Raw genomic sequence first — 16,913 nt, 5'->3', positions numbered from 1 at the left:
GTGTCTTACATATAGGGTAGTATACTACACCTAGGGGCAGATTCAATTTGGCCACTTGGCGTTAGTTCTATTACCTTTAATATGGTAATTTTAACCCAGATTTTTACTTGCGGCCCCGAGAGGTGCGAGCAAACAGCGTTAAATTTACCGTACTAAAGGTAATACTGCGCACTTTTACCATACTAGCGGTAATACTGCGCACTTTTACCATACTAACGGTATTAGTGCCAAATTGAATTGACCCCCTAGTGTTAGAAGTTACTGTTGTGCAACATACTGGTCACTTAGAGAGTTTTGTTAGGACTCTGTTGTTGTTGTTATAGTTAACACTAGAGTGGGTGGTACATACTAGTACTTGTAGACAGCTCTGTGGGAGGGTTGTTGGCCCCTTTACTTGACACCATTCTTGGAAGTCTCAGACAACCATCAAGAGGTGGTGAGTGTCCCCAGTTCTGTATTTCTCTTGGTGAGGTCCTCATATTGGGGCGTGTGTCTTACTTATCCTGAATATCTGCAGCCCATAGCTTAGTACATAGAGGAATATAATTCTGTTCTAGAATGTAAACTCTCATGGACATGGCCCTCTCTACCTATTGTCTGATGTCTGTTTACTGTCCGTCTTCCTCATATGTCCATAATATGTCTTCTGCTACATTCTGCGAGAGTCCCTACAGGTTTTTACTCACACTCATATGCTACGTCTGTGTGACTGCTTCATGTATTTGTGATTTACTTACTGTATTAATAATGTCTTATTTGTAGTTCTACAATTGTCCAGCTATAAAATCTTGGATGCTTTATAAATAAATAGTATTAATATTAACAGGGACAGTAAATCCCAGAACTACTTCAATAGTGGATATGATTAAACTACAATTAAAATACATATTCAGTAATGTATATCTACTCCCCAATTGTAAAGCGCTACGGAATATGTTGGCGCTATATAAATAAATGATGATGATGATGATGATGATGATGAATTACCAGCAAAATAGCTTTCAAATCGATGAGATGTGATGTTAACCTGTTCACTACCCAGCTCCTTATATATAGGTGGGTTTTATCTTTACTGACAGCTCTACATTGTGTAGAATTGTACATAAAGGGGGACATAACAATGTGTTACAGTTTTTCTTGCAACAACCCATCTCACCTTATAGACCATTTTATCAGTTATTTCGCACCAGTGACCAATATATTTCCTTGACTTATTATTCCAAATATTGCATGTTTATATTACAAGAATTCATTAGAAGTCACCAAGAAGTTCCATCATCATCATCATCAACATTTATTTATATAGCCCAGTAAATGCCCTAGCACTTTTACGATTGGGAACAAACACAGTAAATAAACTCTACTGGTTAATACATGACCTGTATAAAAGCACTAGGCCCACAGTCTTGTGCCCAGGGCTCCCCACAGGTTGTGACAGAGGGGACACATCCCTGGAGTCCAATGTTCTCATGGCTATTATTGAAACAACTTACACATGAAGACATTTTGTAAAATTATTTTTCTAAACTTTATTTTATTAAATAGACCTTGAGATATAACATTTTTAAAACACATCTCTTAAGGGGAGGTGGATCACGGGATTAAAAATTGTCAAGGGGTCCAAATTTTCTTATGGCCGGCCCTGCTTGTGCTTATATATGGTCATGAAACTGCTCAGTGACTTCCCGCATCCTTATTATCAACAGTATAGAATACATTATCCTCTTTTTATTGTGTGTAACCCCTGGGGATGCTGCAGTTGGACTTGAGCACCCAGGGGCTAATAATCACAATTGCATCAGTAAGAAAAGAGATGCATATAGCTATTTACCAGTCAAGGAGAAGGAACTACATCTCCCAGAAAGCTGTTATGAAGAGGGGGCGGAGCCTAAGAAGACTGAGAAACCAGAGGGCGGAGAGAGAGAGGGAGAGAGGAGCATCCTGGGAGAGACTGAGCTGTGTGACCAGTTCAGATAGGTGACCCTAGGCAGAAGGGCACTGGATGAGTGATCTGAGCAGAGAGAGCAGTCTGCAGAGATATCAAAGCTCGGTGCAGTTCTGAACAGAACCTGCTGGAAGCCACAGTTTGAAGCTGTAGGAGGAGGTTTGCATGCATCTCTGAAGAAGGACATTTTACAAGTCAGCCATTTTGGAGATAATCAAGTTCAGACCTGTGACACACTGGTGCAGATAAGTTACTGGTTATTTTTATCTATCTGTTGTTGTTCAAGTGGGGTTTGGACTATATCTGGCCACAAGGGCTGAAGAGTTAGGGATAGATGGGTGGGCAGGTAAATACATACTTACCAACTTTCTGTTGGTGAAATCCGGGAGCCTGCAGAGGAGGTGGGCGTAACGGGGGGCGGGGCTCCAAGTGACGTCATTTTGGACCTGCCCCCATGACGTGATGACGCAAAATGCGTCATTTGACAGCGGGGGGCGGGGCCAAATGCCGCGATTCACCGGGAATCGCGGCGTTTGGGACTTAATTCTGCCCACTTCACTAGGAAGTGGGCAGAATTATCCAGATGCGGGGGATTGCCACACTCGCCCGGGAGCCCGGGAGACTCTCGCAAAATGCGGCAGTCTCCCGGATATTTCGGGAGAGTTGGCAAGTCTGGGTAAATATGCACCAAGTGTGTGTCTAATCAGCACTTGTGGAACTACAAGTCCCAGGATACAAATTAGAAAGGATTTTACAGTTGTTGCTAGAGGAGGGTCTGCATACTGTGACTGCTGTACCTCACTGCAAGTGATTTAAAGATCTCCAAAATCTGCAAACTGGACACATAATGTTTCCATGCCATGCTGCATACATACAGAAGGGCCCCAACTTGCAGTGCACTGCTCTATTTGTGTGGTGTGTTTGAATACTGCTGTGTGTGTTTGGCAGTACATTGTAGGGCTATAAGGGAAAATATATAAATTCACCCTGCAAGATATTCACAGTATCAGGAGCAAGTAAGATATCTGATATATTTTTTCATGTGTATAAAGCTGTGACAGTTAATGGTTATATTGTTATATATTATATTATATTGTATGCTGTTATTGATTTATTGCGAGTTTTTGTGTTAACTTGGTGTGCATAGTAAGAAGTGGTGCGCCACTTTCATCCACACTTGTTTTATTACTGTATTGTATTGTTTGCACTATTATTTCAAATTATACCAAAGTATATTTTTCTATAAAATTACAAAGCTGCATTTAGGATTTCCATTTAAATAAATGTGCCTGGCTGGCTTTTGCAGCACACATTTTGTCACAGAGTGTTAATACTGGGCAGGGGGTTTCCCGAATCTCCCCCTGGTGTATCTTTTGAACACCCCCCAGAAGAGAAAGCAGAGATTCGGGTGGAGGCACTGAAAACCAAGTACCAAGGTGAGAAGCATCTGCGTGGTTCAATATATATATATACCCTCACAACGCTTAATACACAAGGGGGTGTTACATGTGTTTCCTACACGTTTCAATAAATATTAACATAGGATTAAGACTTACTCCGTCCATGTTGTTTAGCCAGTTGAAAACACAGATAAGAGCCATTAAATGAAGATTAGGTCCCGAATGCAAAAATGTTCCCCTCAGTGTATTTCTCTGTTGGGTTCAGATGGCTAAACGTTAGGAGAATGTAACCTGAGTGCTCAACATTAATTCAAAACAGACCTGATATGTTTCATACATGTCATCGTCCATAAATAAAGGCCTGTCATATTTAGAACAAAACTGTGGAATTGTTCGGGACAAATTATAAAAGTGTGATGGGAATGGAAACCATGGATAGTAAGTCACTCTACAAAGAAAGCGCATAAATACTTACGTTCTACTAATAGTAGTGACTAGTGAGATGAGCTGGTACATAGAGCAGTTCATCAGTTCTACCGTAGAGTCACAATACTTATTTCCCCCATTGTATATCTATTAATTGTATTTGTTCATGCGACGCCTGGTTGTAAAATGATAAATATGTGACTGAATAATCAGCTCACTCCTGGCGGTTTTCAGACTGTTAACAAAAAACAGATGAGGGAAGAAAACAATCAAGATAATTATAATATGTAAAGAGATAAACCTTTAGCTACCCAGTCATACTACTGCCATGGATTTCTACCTATCCCACCTGCATCAGTGACATTTATGCCCATGAGTTGATGGAGAGTGATACACGCACTATTGCAGCCAGTAGGCTGAGAACTCCCACAGACTTAATGTGTAAGCCTTTAAACCTCTGTTTGCAGAAATACAATGCTCAGCTTGATACACTCACTCCCCGGAGAGTAAGAAGAGGAAAGCTGCTCAATAATGAATTGTGAAGCTCCACGTTCTGTCTTAGAGGATTTATTTCCGAGCAGGTCGCAGGCGCAGAGTGTAAAAACAATCAGAGGAGTAGAAGGAGGACAGGCCGATTTCCCCCACCTGATTTATTTACTGTTGTGTTTTCATAGGAGCACCATGTCTGCTGCAGGCCCATTCAAGCACAGAGTGTGTCATGCTCTCCTGGCAAAATAAATGGCTTTATAAATTGTCTGCAGTAATAACCGTGTTTTCATGAATGCATGCAAAGAGGAATACTGAATACTATGCTTTCTTTAGTTAAGGGATCCTACTCCTCCAAGGAGTAAATGATGCGGCCCAGGCTCCAGGCCTGTCTGTCTACCACCTGGGTTGTCTCCTTAGGGGGAGGTAAGTTAGCCCACCCAAACATTGTGCTGGCTTAGCTTACTGCAGCTACAAGCACAATTTATGTGGGCATTGGTGCAGGACTGAGGCAAGGCATGACACAACTGCAGGATGGAGGGGAAAGAAAAACAAGGAGTGTAAGTGATGGTGTCTATATATCCCAAACCTGTTGTGCCACTTAGCAAACTACAGTAAAATCATCCAACCATGGAACACTTTTGCAGATTGCTCTATAAACCTAGCAGGATATGGAGATTGTTTTGCTTATTGTTAAATCTGACACAGAAACAGAAAAATACCCACTAAAACTAAAGGTTTTAAGATATTTTATCAGACAAAATCAGTCCTTTCTGTGGAACAGGAGCCAGAATTTGCCGTAAATGTACTTTTTACATACAGATACCTTTTTGCATTGTGACATGCTTACTGCATTGTAATTCAGCTGCAGACAGAGTTGCTGACAGAGTTTAATAGATCTTCACCTTCGCAACTCCAGTAGTAAATAGTTCTGTCTTGGGTAAAATATGAGGTAAATTAGAGTGCTGGGTTACACAGTCTGACACTGAACTGTCTTTGTAACAGGGTCTCGCACAATGGTTTGCTGTAACTTTAGAGCAATTTTAAAGCATACAGAAGATGTACAAAAAAATAACCAATAAGCAATGGTGGTCTGAATGCCGAACGCCCAGATCTGTCCAATATGGCCATATGTATAGCTGTGCTAAGTGTAAATGATATTGGGCAGATTGGATCATCAAGGGATGTGTTATAGGTATCAATTTGTTGACGGATGCAAACGGGGCATATTCAATTCAGCCACATTAGTCTAGGACAGGGGTTGGCAACCTTTTTCTATCAGAGTGCCGGCTAAAATCTAATGAGGCCCAGGTGTGCCAGTTGGGTGTGATTATATATATATATATATATATATATATATATATATATATATATATAGGAAAAGAAAACAGGGATACTCTGCACTCTCCAAACACATAATTAATGCTGTACCAAGTACTGTTCTATAGTAAAAACAGGGAATGTTAGTTCCACATATTGCAATATATGTTAAGCTGACCAACTCACGCCAAAGTCTTATATATATACATACATACATGCATACATACAGGGCTGCCTAGAGAAATTTATGGCCCCAGTACAGCAATTTCATGTGTCCCCTCTTATAGTCAAGCATGGTAAAAAAAAAACATTTGTTTTACCATGCAAGTGGTCGTACAATTGGGGGTGTGGCAGTGCATCATTGGGGACATGTCTAGCAGGTGAAAAGCACCAGGCCACCCTCTTACAGAAAAATGCATTACTCACACATGCCCCTTGCTCAGCAGCTTTGCTCACATATGTCCCCTCTGCCCACATGCTTTAATCACACTTGCCCCCCCTCTGCCCAGCACCTTTAGTCACACATGCCCCCTCTCCAGCACACCTTCTTCTTACCTTATTCTCCATTGCACAGCATGGGAAGATATCCAGCAGCCCGCCGAGTACCATGTGACCACTGCAGTCACATGACCTGGTGTCTGAAGATACCTGAGCTGAAGGGGATTTAGCCACTACCGATCCCCCCTGCACTCAATAAAAAAAGTACTTTTAAAATAAAAAAAATATTTTTAAAGATAGGTCTCCAGTGGGGACTCGGGCTACCAAGCAGGCCCTGGCAATTTGTGGCCGCCCCCTCCCCTCTCGGAGATATATATATATATATATATATATATATATATAAAATGATGTCTCATTTTATGAGGCTAATATCATATTAACAGTAAGGGACCAGCAAAAAAACGTTTTGCCGCATAGTAGTGCCCCAGTTTACATCATACCTCATAATTGTGTCCCCAATTCATCTTATGCCTCATAGTTGTGCCCACAATTCATACTTTGCCACAGTTGCCCCCAGAAACTCATAGTATGCCACAGTTGCCCCCAGAAATACATAGTATGCCACAGTTGCCCCCAGAAACACATAGTATGCCACAGTTGCCCCCAGAAAACACATAGTATGCCACAGTTGCCCCCAGAAAACACATAGTATGCCACAGTTGCCCCCAGAAACACATAGTATGCCACAGTTGCCCTCATAAATATATAGTATGCCACAGTTGCCCTCAGAAATATGTAGTATGCCACAGTTGCCCCCAGAAATATATAGTATGCCACAGTTGTCCCCAGAAATATATAGTATGCCACAGTTGCCCCCAGAAATATATAGTATGCCAAAGTTGCTCCCAGAAATATATAGTATGCCACAGTTGCCCCCAGAAATATATAGTATGCCACAGTTGCCCCCACAAATACATAGTATGCCACAGTTGCCCCCACAAATACATAGTATGCCACAGTTGCCCCACAAATACATAGTATGCCAGAGTTGCCCCCACAAACATAGTATGCCACAGTTGCCCCCAGAAATATAAAGTATGCCAAGTATATGTGCCCCTCAATTTGCTGCCCTTACTTACCTTTGTAAACTCGTCTTTCTCCAGAAACCAGGGAGCTGCTTCAATAAAACAGCCGGTGAGGGCTGAAACGGAGCTTCTGCGCATGCGCAGAAGCTCCGTTTCGGCCATCATCGGCTGCTTCACTGAAGCAACTTCAGCGTCGTCGTGCCAGACAAAAGTGGTCAGCGTGCCACTTCTTGGACGCGTGCCGGTGGTTGACGACCCCTGGTCTTGGATTACGTGGCGCTAGTACTATTACCTTTAATACGGTAATTTTAACCTGGATTTTTGCTTGCGGCCTTGAGAGCTGTGAACAAAAATCAGCGTTACAATTACCGTACTAACAGTAATATTACACACCTATACCATAGTAACGGTAATAGTGCAGCCGCATTATTCCTAGAATAACGCAGTCGAATTGAAACAGCCCCATAGAGTTGAAAGTATATTTTTCCACACAATACATATCTACCGGAAAATGTGACTTTTGCATTTCTTTATAACTGTGAAGACACTATTATCTGTGTACATCACACCTCATTGCATTATGGTATTGTGTACAAATTGGATAATGCCAATTTAGCATTTACCACAAACACTATCAAGCCATCTCTGTGTTACTGTCTGGCATAATTATACATACTTGTAAACCTGGGGGTAAATTTATCAAGCTGCGGGTTTGAAAAAGTGGAGATGTTGCCTGTAGCAACCACTCAGATTCTAGTTATCATTTATTTAGTACATTTTACAAAATGACAGCTAGAATATGATTGGTTGCTATAGGCAACATCTCCACTTTTTCAAACCTGCAGCTTGATAAATTTACCCCCTGACACCTAGAGCAAATTGTACTGTTTTTGAGCCGGTTGCTTCTTGAGATGTGGCTGACTTAACATATGCATGTAAGTACATTGTTTTGTGTGCAACTTTCTTACATATGTTCAGTGCGCAAATGCGCCCAACTATAAATGGACCCTAGTGTTGCTATGTGTATCGCTCGATTAAAAACAGTATATTCTACCTGCTAAGTGCTTTTAATAAGGTGACAAAAAAACAGCATTAAAACCAGTTAGAAATACAGTGTTTGCAGCACCTGCGAGCCACAAGGGCCGAGGTCCATAATTAGGCACGCTGTAGGTTCTAACAAACCAAGGTCCAGTATGATGTTTTACTGATAAGCACTTCACATGCTGAATGTGACTTTTAAATGTCGTTCTTTAGCTCACAGTCTCATTAGAAACTTCACAGATTCATTGTATACACTACAGCATAATTCAAACCTAGCTCATGAAAAAAAGTGTAGTTGTGATTCCCCTCACCTCTGTCTCCTATGCTTCAGTGACTGTTTGTCTGTTTAGTCCTAGCTAAAGACTGGTCTTTCTGGATTCTTACTTGTGAATGTTCTACAACTAAATATCCTGACCTTGTGCTGCCATGCACTGCTTTGTACAGTATGGAGCCAATGTCAATTGAATGATTTATCAAAAGGCTAATGCTACTTATGTTTATTTTACATATAGACTTAAATGGGAATTAAAGGCAGAATATGGAAAACACTGTTTAAAGTGAATCCATCATTATGTACTTTTTCAACAGTACCTGTAAAACCTTTTTCTATGTTATAGCTATTTGCTTAAGAAATAAACGCTTACATTTTCGTGGATCTCTTTATCTACCTATCTCCTGCATATTGTCAGTGTTGTCCTAAACAGAGGAAAAGGAGTAAGATTCAGCAGGCATTGTAATGGTTTGTAAATATAGACTGTGACTTCTGACACTGTAGCTTTGGGTTTGAAATAAAAATGACTAATAATAGAATTGTCAGGAAAATGTTATATCCTTTTGACTTGTAACTGTAGATAAAAAGTCAATTTAATTTGAAATATTACAAAGAAAAAAGTTATGTAATGCTTATTTACCATTAATCCTTTTAGTGGCAGACCTTGGCCAAAGCTATTAAAAATACATTAGTGTTATGAGTGCTGCTTTGAGTTCAGTAATTCAGTTATGCATTCCATTGTGGAAGATATTGTAAAACAGCAAGGTTCATTTACGACCAGTAAGCTCTGCAAATTTCTGTCTACTTCTTTTGAATTGTGCCGTTCTGGTCAGGCCATGATGGGCAATACATTTGTACATAATGGCATCACCAACCAATTTTGCACACCCATTGTTTTCTGTGATCTCTATCCATGCAAAGGTGAACTGGTCCAGTCAAAGCCATATGTAATTCATAGATACCCTCTGTAGGTAAGAAGGGATTCAATGTAAAGATTGATAGTATATTATTATTAATGATGATATAGCAGTATTGTGTGTGTTATTAACATAAAAAAAACTTTTTTTGCTGCACAAAAATTGTGGTTTGCCCCAACATCATCACTTGAAACTCATTAAAATTTGTGCTTGCATTTGTACTATATTAATATTATGACAAATATATAAAAAACACATATATCTGACATTGAAATTTTTAGATGGAGCCTCTACCACCATTCTTTATGTGTGCGGGTGCAATAATAATAATAATAATATTTATTACTACAGTTACATAAATAATGCTAACTCAGCTTATCACAGTTATGGTGACAGGTATGTTGTTGGATGATTAACCCAACAAAAGGGCTGTTAACATAACTGGCAATGCTGATGGGATAACCAACACATTATTTAAAGGTTTTCATGTGGTAATTATTTGGGATTTAAAGGCCTTTTAAATTAGGGTTGGAATCTGGGCATGTTCGTGGCCTGCAACATGGAAATCCAGGTCATCCAGCATTATGTAATAGGTGATTGGTCAATCTGTGTTCAGCTGAGATCCAACACACAGAGTTACCCCCTTCTCTTGTGTATGCCCAAAGACACAAAGTAATGGGGGCTCCAGACAGTGTCAGGCAAATGGTGGTGGCTCCCGGTTAAGGACAGTGTTGGTAGCTATAGAATGTCTATAGCTCATAATAGCTAGTAGCAATTTTTGTCAGTATAAGGACAGTGTTTCTTGGTGAAATGCGTTAGGTAGGTGTGGTAGTGTAGTGTGTTAAATATGGAGGTTAATGGTTTTGGTGAACGAGGACGTGTTCCACCATCTGGGCAGCTGGTGATACAAGACCATGGGGCAGCGGAGGTGCCGGGAATGACGCCACGGAAAACCTCCAACTAATCTGAACTCACAGGACCAGGAACTCCTGTATCCTCTGTCAGGCAGCAAACAACAACAACAACAACAACAACAACAACAACAACAACAACAACAACAGATTTTTCACTCACAAGCGCAGACGGTCGAAAAACCCTATCTCCAAATACATTCCCCAATTTATTCAATCTGTTCAAAAGTCCATTACAATCTGTACTAAAGTTTATGTTGGCTATGAGTTTATTAGTTTAGTATACAAATAAATGAGTAAACCAAAATGTTATAACTCTCACTCATTGTAGACTTAATAGATTTTGTAAGTGCTTCTTGTCTAAACAGATGTATATACAAACATTATAGTGCATGTTAAAGGTGTATGAGATAGTCCCTAAGCCAAAACCCCCTTCTGTGTAGGTCCAAAAGGCGGTGCATATATAGAAGGCGGGGAGATCAATAAACATATGAAGACAGGTGAGTTTTGTATTTTTTACATAAAATTAATGTTTTTGACTCTGACAACAGGTTCACCTGAGTTAAACATATAAATAGTCTAGTTGGCCATTAACTAAATTCACTTTTAGTATAGTGAGACATATTTGGAGAATTCAGTATTTATAGTGATCAATTATTTTTATTGATTATAAAACTGTGTAATAAAACCGAACAATGGGTTAAGACAGACAGAGACACAAATGAAAAAAAGCAGGCACAGTAGCTTTTCCAGAAATTGTCACATAGTAATTAATGTCATTATGTAATCAATTCTGTCAACTCAAAATGTCATGCCTGTATTTAGTGGAAATACACACTTTAAACAAGCAAGAAAACAAATGTAATTCTAATTTCTCCCTTATCCCCTTATAGACTTTTAGTACAGTTTTCAAAACAATAGACTCAGATAGCCACTTGTAACAAGGCGGAATATGAGCGAGGGTTGTGGACCCATCTGATCTGCAGGTGCACGTCCTGACCAGCTGTACACACATGCATTCCAAGCGCTGCACATTAATCAAGACAGCTGCACAGTACCTTGTAAAGCAAGAGGGATTAGGGTGGATTTTCACTGCATTATTATATTGATTTTGCAATATACACCTCTTGGAAAATCTATCCCTCCCTTTCCATATAGGATTTGTGGCGTATTTAATGGCAACTTGTTGACCCCCAGAAACATTTGTAATACCTCTAATTATTATTTACACTGACGCATATAGACAATGAGGCCTGTTCTCTACATCATTAAATAATACACACACCCTAGGTATGGTCTTAAATTGGTATAGTAATCGGAAAAACTTGCCCCTTATTCCTGACTGCGTCATGAAGTCAGAACACACCCGGTGCACAATATGCAGGGCTGATCTCAGCAGAAGACCTTTGTTGAAGGAGCAGTAAAATGTGTAAATAGATTAATGTGTTTCTGGGAGAGGCTGCATCATGTAATACACATTTTAGTTGCAAGATCGTGAAGCTTACAATTGATCAGGACAAAAACATTTTTTTTTATGAGTTAAAGACAGAGCATCAGAATGTTACAAGTTAAAGATGACAAATAAATAAGGTCACTTAGCATAATGTTTATAAATCCCATATACAATAGTGACAAACACTGACAAATGCCCAACCATACAAAGGTATGATGACATGCGTGCCAAGATATAAATATATGAATGATAGATAGATAGATAGATAGATAGATAGATAGATAGATAGATAGATAGATAGATATACATAAACATATACATAAAGAACTGTGTATAGACCAAAGGCTCTTAGCTGAAATACAGTGATGAAACGTGCACAGTCATAAGTAATAAACACATACAGTAGGCTGCTTCACGTCCAGTGGCAGCTATTTGCAGATGCCCAACCTATCAAAAGCATAAAGAACAGAAGCGCCAAATCATAGTGTAGTATAATAATCAACTTAAATTAAATTAGATAAGGAGTGATTAGCGATGTATCAAAGGATAAAGAATATGTAACTTATCTGGTATGGGAGCAGAAAATTTTCTTCAGCAGCTTCTCTTCAAAATGATCAATCCAAATTGTGTGCTAGAAACTAAAACAGGAAGAATATCATAGTGTAGTATGCTTATACCCAGCATTCATCCACAGTACTAAGGACGTCACCACATAAACTAGAAAAGATTTTAATACAATTAAAAATGACAAACAAATGCCTGTACATAGTACATCTTATTTCTAGAGAACTCAGTTTCCTGCAGATGTTCCAAGACTGAAGCTTTTTAGATAATCTTCACACCGCGTTTCGTCGTATCAAAAGGTATTTATATATATATATATATATATATATATATATATACTTTAAGGCTGGGTGCACAATAAACAAAATTTATCCTGATGCAATGTCTTTTACGGTTTTACCAACGACTGGAAAAAAAAAGTCCTGATCAGCATGTCGATTCATCTGTACACACTACCTCGGATGAAGAAGTCCTCTCCCTACTACCTGCCACCTGGATCCCATCCTTTCTCATCTCCTCCCATCCCTCTCCCCCACTGCCTGCTTCTACCTTGTACACCTCTTCAATCTGTCACTCTCCACTGGCATTGTCCCCTCCTCCTTTAAACATACCATTATATCTCCCATTCTTAAGAAGCCCAATCTTGACCCCACCTCACTCATTAACTACCGCCCCATTTCACTTCTCCCCTATGCCTCTAAACTACTGGAGCTAGTTGTCTGCAACAGACTCACCAGGCACCTCTTGGACAACTCCCTCCCTGATCCTCTCCAATCTGGCTTCCACCCCTTCCACTAGACTGAAACCACCCTGGAAAAAGTTACTACCCCCTCTCGGCTAAATCCAGGGGTCACTTCTCCCTGCTCATCCTCCAGGACCTCTCTGCGGCTTTCGACACCCCATTTTTAGTCCAGTTTAAAAATCAAATGAAACGATACAATGTGCTTTGAAATTATAATATACACTAATGCAATATCGGGCCAAATGGTCATTTATCGTGTGATTGGCCCGATAACCAGCTAAAAACCCTGTAGTGTTTACCAAGCCTAACTGGCTATCTACCCCTTTACCCTTTAGATTGTTATAAACTGGTCTTGGCATTGTATTACAGACCCAGTTCTATCTTTGTTTTTATGGGAATAATATAGCCTAATAAAGCGATATCCATTTGGTGCTACTGGTGATCTAAATTTATAATATGTATGTTTATATATATATATATATATATATATATATATATATATATATAATTATATTATAGAATATGGTAGAATTAAGTGAGCACTTCTATATTGTTGTTGGTCCTCTGGGTGAATGGTTGTACAATACAAATACCTACTTACTAGAGGTGAATATGTGTTTCATACATCTTAATTATCAAATGTTTGTTTCCTCTGTAAAGCTGGCCGTGCATATTAAAATCTGATATTAAGACCCAATTATTTTACTTGAATTGTAAGCCAATCAAAACTTGTGTGGGTGACGATAAATTGATGAAATATAAATGAACGCTAACACGTTCGTTAATGAAGGGAAATTTGAAGTAATCATTTGTTCCATCCTAATCGGTTTTCCAAAAATGTTATTGCAAAGTGTATATCACCATTAAACATTTATTTAACCATCTAGAATTGTTTGTTCAAAAGCGTAAAAATTGTTTATATGGCCATCTTAGAGGAAAAATCTAGATCATCTTGTTTACAAGCAGTACAGTAGACTAGATGCTCACAATATTAATCGCTCATGCTCACTCTTCTAACTGGGCGTGCATCTCCCTTAAATCAGAGAATAATAAATATTCTTTGAACCCCTCCATGAATCTTGACAGGAAAGATACCCAAGAAGTGACCAGAATGATCTTGCCTGCACAGTCTCATCAGCTGTCATTTTTATATATAAGAAGTAGCTTATTTGTTGGTTGACCAATATATGCTAATATAATCTACCCAGCTGATGTCCACTTAATGCGGTGGTGCAAATAAATTGTTTTTTGGTACCTAAGGAAATGACACCATACAGCCTGTTTCCTGTTATCAATATGAACCTTTCAGGAAATGGGGCTGAGGGCTTCTGCCATGCCCCCTTTCATCAGGTGCCATTAAAATTTATGACTATGATTGGATGTCTTTCTAGGTGTTCCTACGTCTGCTGGATCCTGACTAGTTCAGTAGAAGTTGTGTCATGTGCTGGATATCTCCCCAGAGTGTCCTGTGCTGGAGGAAGCATGGTGAGGATGCGGCTCAGTAAATCATGGCACCTCATGAAACTTCTGACCTCAAGATCACATCCAAATAATGCATGTAAACCAGGTGTTAGGAAATGGAAAGTCATAGGAAAGGACATTTGTTATTATTATTTATTGCACAGTAATGAGCTCTATCCATACATGCATACAATGTAAATGACTATACTTGATTTGGATATTTAGTATTTGTGGAGGTACTAGTTACATTTACAATATTATTATTACATGTATTTATGTAGCACCAGTATAATAAAATTCCCTGCTTTTCTCAAGTTATATATATTTTTTTTAAAGTAACTAAACATTGATCTTTTTAGCTATTCTTCAAATACTATGGTGTTGTTAGTCCTTACATGTCTCTTAACTACTAAGACAATTTTCAAATCCACTACCATACAGCAATAGATTGATTTAAGTGGAGGCATAGATTGGTAAGGGTCCAGTTTATTAGGACATGTATGTAGTCACTGTTCAACCAGGAAATGCCTGCATTGGTTCCAGTTATTTAGCATATAGCATAGAACCTGAACATTTAGATCAGTACTATTCAGCCACACATGTGGTCAGATTACATACTGATTCACGTGCTCAGAGATCATGCCAAAAGAAACAAACAGATTATAATATGTCTGGCAGGGGCGGGTTTGGCAAGGGGGCAAAGGGGCAAATGCCCACCGGGCCAGACAATTAAACTGTATTTTAGGCTGCCTGGTGCTCCAGTGGTAATGCGGTACAGGCTGCCCAGGCAATATCTGCATAGACAGCCGCATCGCATACTACTCAATGCGGCTGAGTCATCCATTCATAAGACATTGTACTACAATATTCTATGAATGAATGAGTAGTATGCGATGCGGCTGCCTCAGTGTGACTGCATAGGCAGCCTGCAGAGCATTTCTGTAGTAGCTAGATCCCCCTCAGCTCAGGGACCTTTAGAGTCACTGTGACATCACCAGATCATGTGGCTGCAGCAGTTACATGGTACACAGTGCAGGTGGGCTGCTGGAAATCTTTCTGTTCCTGTGTAACTGGAAGTTACTTGTGGAGAAAATGGTAAAAAGAAGGGTAATGTGATAGGGAGGGGGCAAATGTGAGTAATGCATGTGAGCAAAGTGGAACATGTGTGTGTAAAACATATGGGCAGAGTAGGGTATGTGTAAGTAAAGCATGTGGGCAGAGGGGGCATGTGTAAGTAAACCAGGTGGGCAGAGGGGGCATGTGTAAATAAACCATGGTGGCAGAGTGGGGTATGTGTGTGTAAAGCATGTGGGCAGAGGGGGCATGTGTTAGTAAAGCATGTGGCCAGAGGAGGGGTCACAGTGTGATGAGGGCACTGTGGAATGAGGGGCAAAGTGTGATGAGGGGTCACAGTGTGATGAGTTACTGTGTAATGAGGGGCACAGTGGATGAGGGGCATATTAATAAGGTAGACAGTGTAATGAGGGGTCACAGTGTGATAAAGGCTTTGGGTAATAAGGGGCACAGTGTGATGAAGGGTCACAGTGTGATGGGGGCACTATGTGATGAGGGCACAGGGTAATGAAGGGTCATAGTGTGATGGGGCATTGTGTAATGAAAGGCACAGTGGGATGAAGGGAGAACAGTGTGATAAAGGGTGTAATAGTGTGATGATGGGACAGACATATCTGTTGTTTGTTGCTTTTATTGGGGTGGTAATAGGGTAACCTAGGGAGATAAAGACAGTGGTAGAGGAATACTATAAGCTTGTCTGTAGAGGTGGGTTTTCAGAGAATGCTTGAAGGTTTGAAGACAAGAGGAAAGTCTTGTGGTGCGAGGGAGTGAATTCCATAAAGTGGGTGCAGCCCGAAAAAAGTCCTGTAACCGGGAATGGGAGGAAGTGATGAGAGTGGAAGAGAGATGCAGATCTTGTGCAGAACGGAGGTGTCGAGTTGAGAGATATTTTGAGACAAGTGAGGAAATGTATGTTGGTGCAATTTTGTTGAAGGCCTTGTATGTTAGTAGAAGAATTTTACATTGGATTCGTCAGCCAGGTATGTATAAAAAGGTGCTGTAGGGAGAATATATAAAAAATAAAATGCAATATAAAGTGAGGTTTGTTTTTTGTTGCTTTATTTATTTTCATTATTTAAGATTTATCATTTATATGTATATTTATAATAAAATATCACTGCATCCCCATGGCCCTGCTCCTGCTATGAAATACCAAAATTCACGGCATTGCATAGTAGGGGCTCGGCTTGATGATAGGAATCGCGTCATTAAGCTCCACTTCCACCAGACCCGGGAGGATGCCTCCTCATCCGGGAGGACTCCCCAAAATTTGGGAACCTTGCAGAAATTGCGGGAGATTAGACAAGTATGAGCTGCGGCCAACTGTGCTTCAGCCCCTTATTTTCTAATTTCTTTATGATGGACTTGACAGTGCTCTG

The 16,913-nt window shown here is 39.9% G+C and overlaps 1 long non-coding RNA gene across 1 annotated transcript in view; it reads right to left on the bottom strand.

Annotated features, from left to right (window-relative positions):
- LOC142108758 (uncharacterized) overlaps nucleotides 1–8,943 on the bottom strand; it is a 64,184-nt gene extending 55,241 nt beyond the window's left edge. The window contains exon 1 of the long non-coding RNA XR_012680222.1: nucleotides 8,786–8,943. This is a non-coding gene — a long non-coding RNA (uncharacterized LOC142108758). The remainder of the gene's footprint in view (nucleotides 1–8,785) is intronic.
- Nucleotides 8,944–16,913: the final 7,970 nt, after the last annotated feature.

The sequence above is a fragment of the Mixophyes fleayi genome, chromosome 1, assembly GCF_038048845.1.
Source record: "Mixophyes fleayi isolate aMixFle1 chromosome 1, aMixFle1.hap1, whole genome shotgun sequence".
Lineage (NCBI taxonomy): Eukaryota > Metazoa > Chordata > Amphibia > Anura > Limnodynastidae > Mixophyes > Mixophyes fleayi.
The sequence above is the reverse complement of the archived record's forward strand: the minus strand, read 5'-3'. Positions and strand labels throughout refer to the sequence as shown.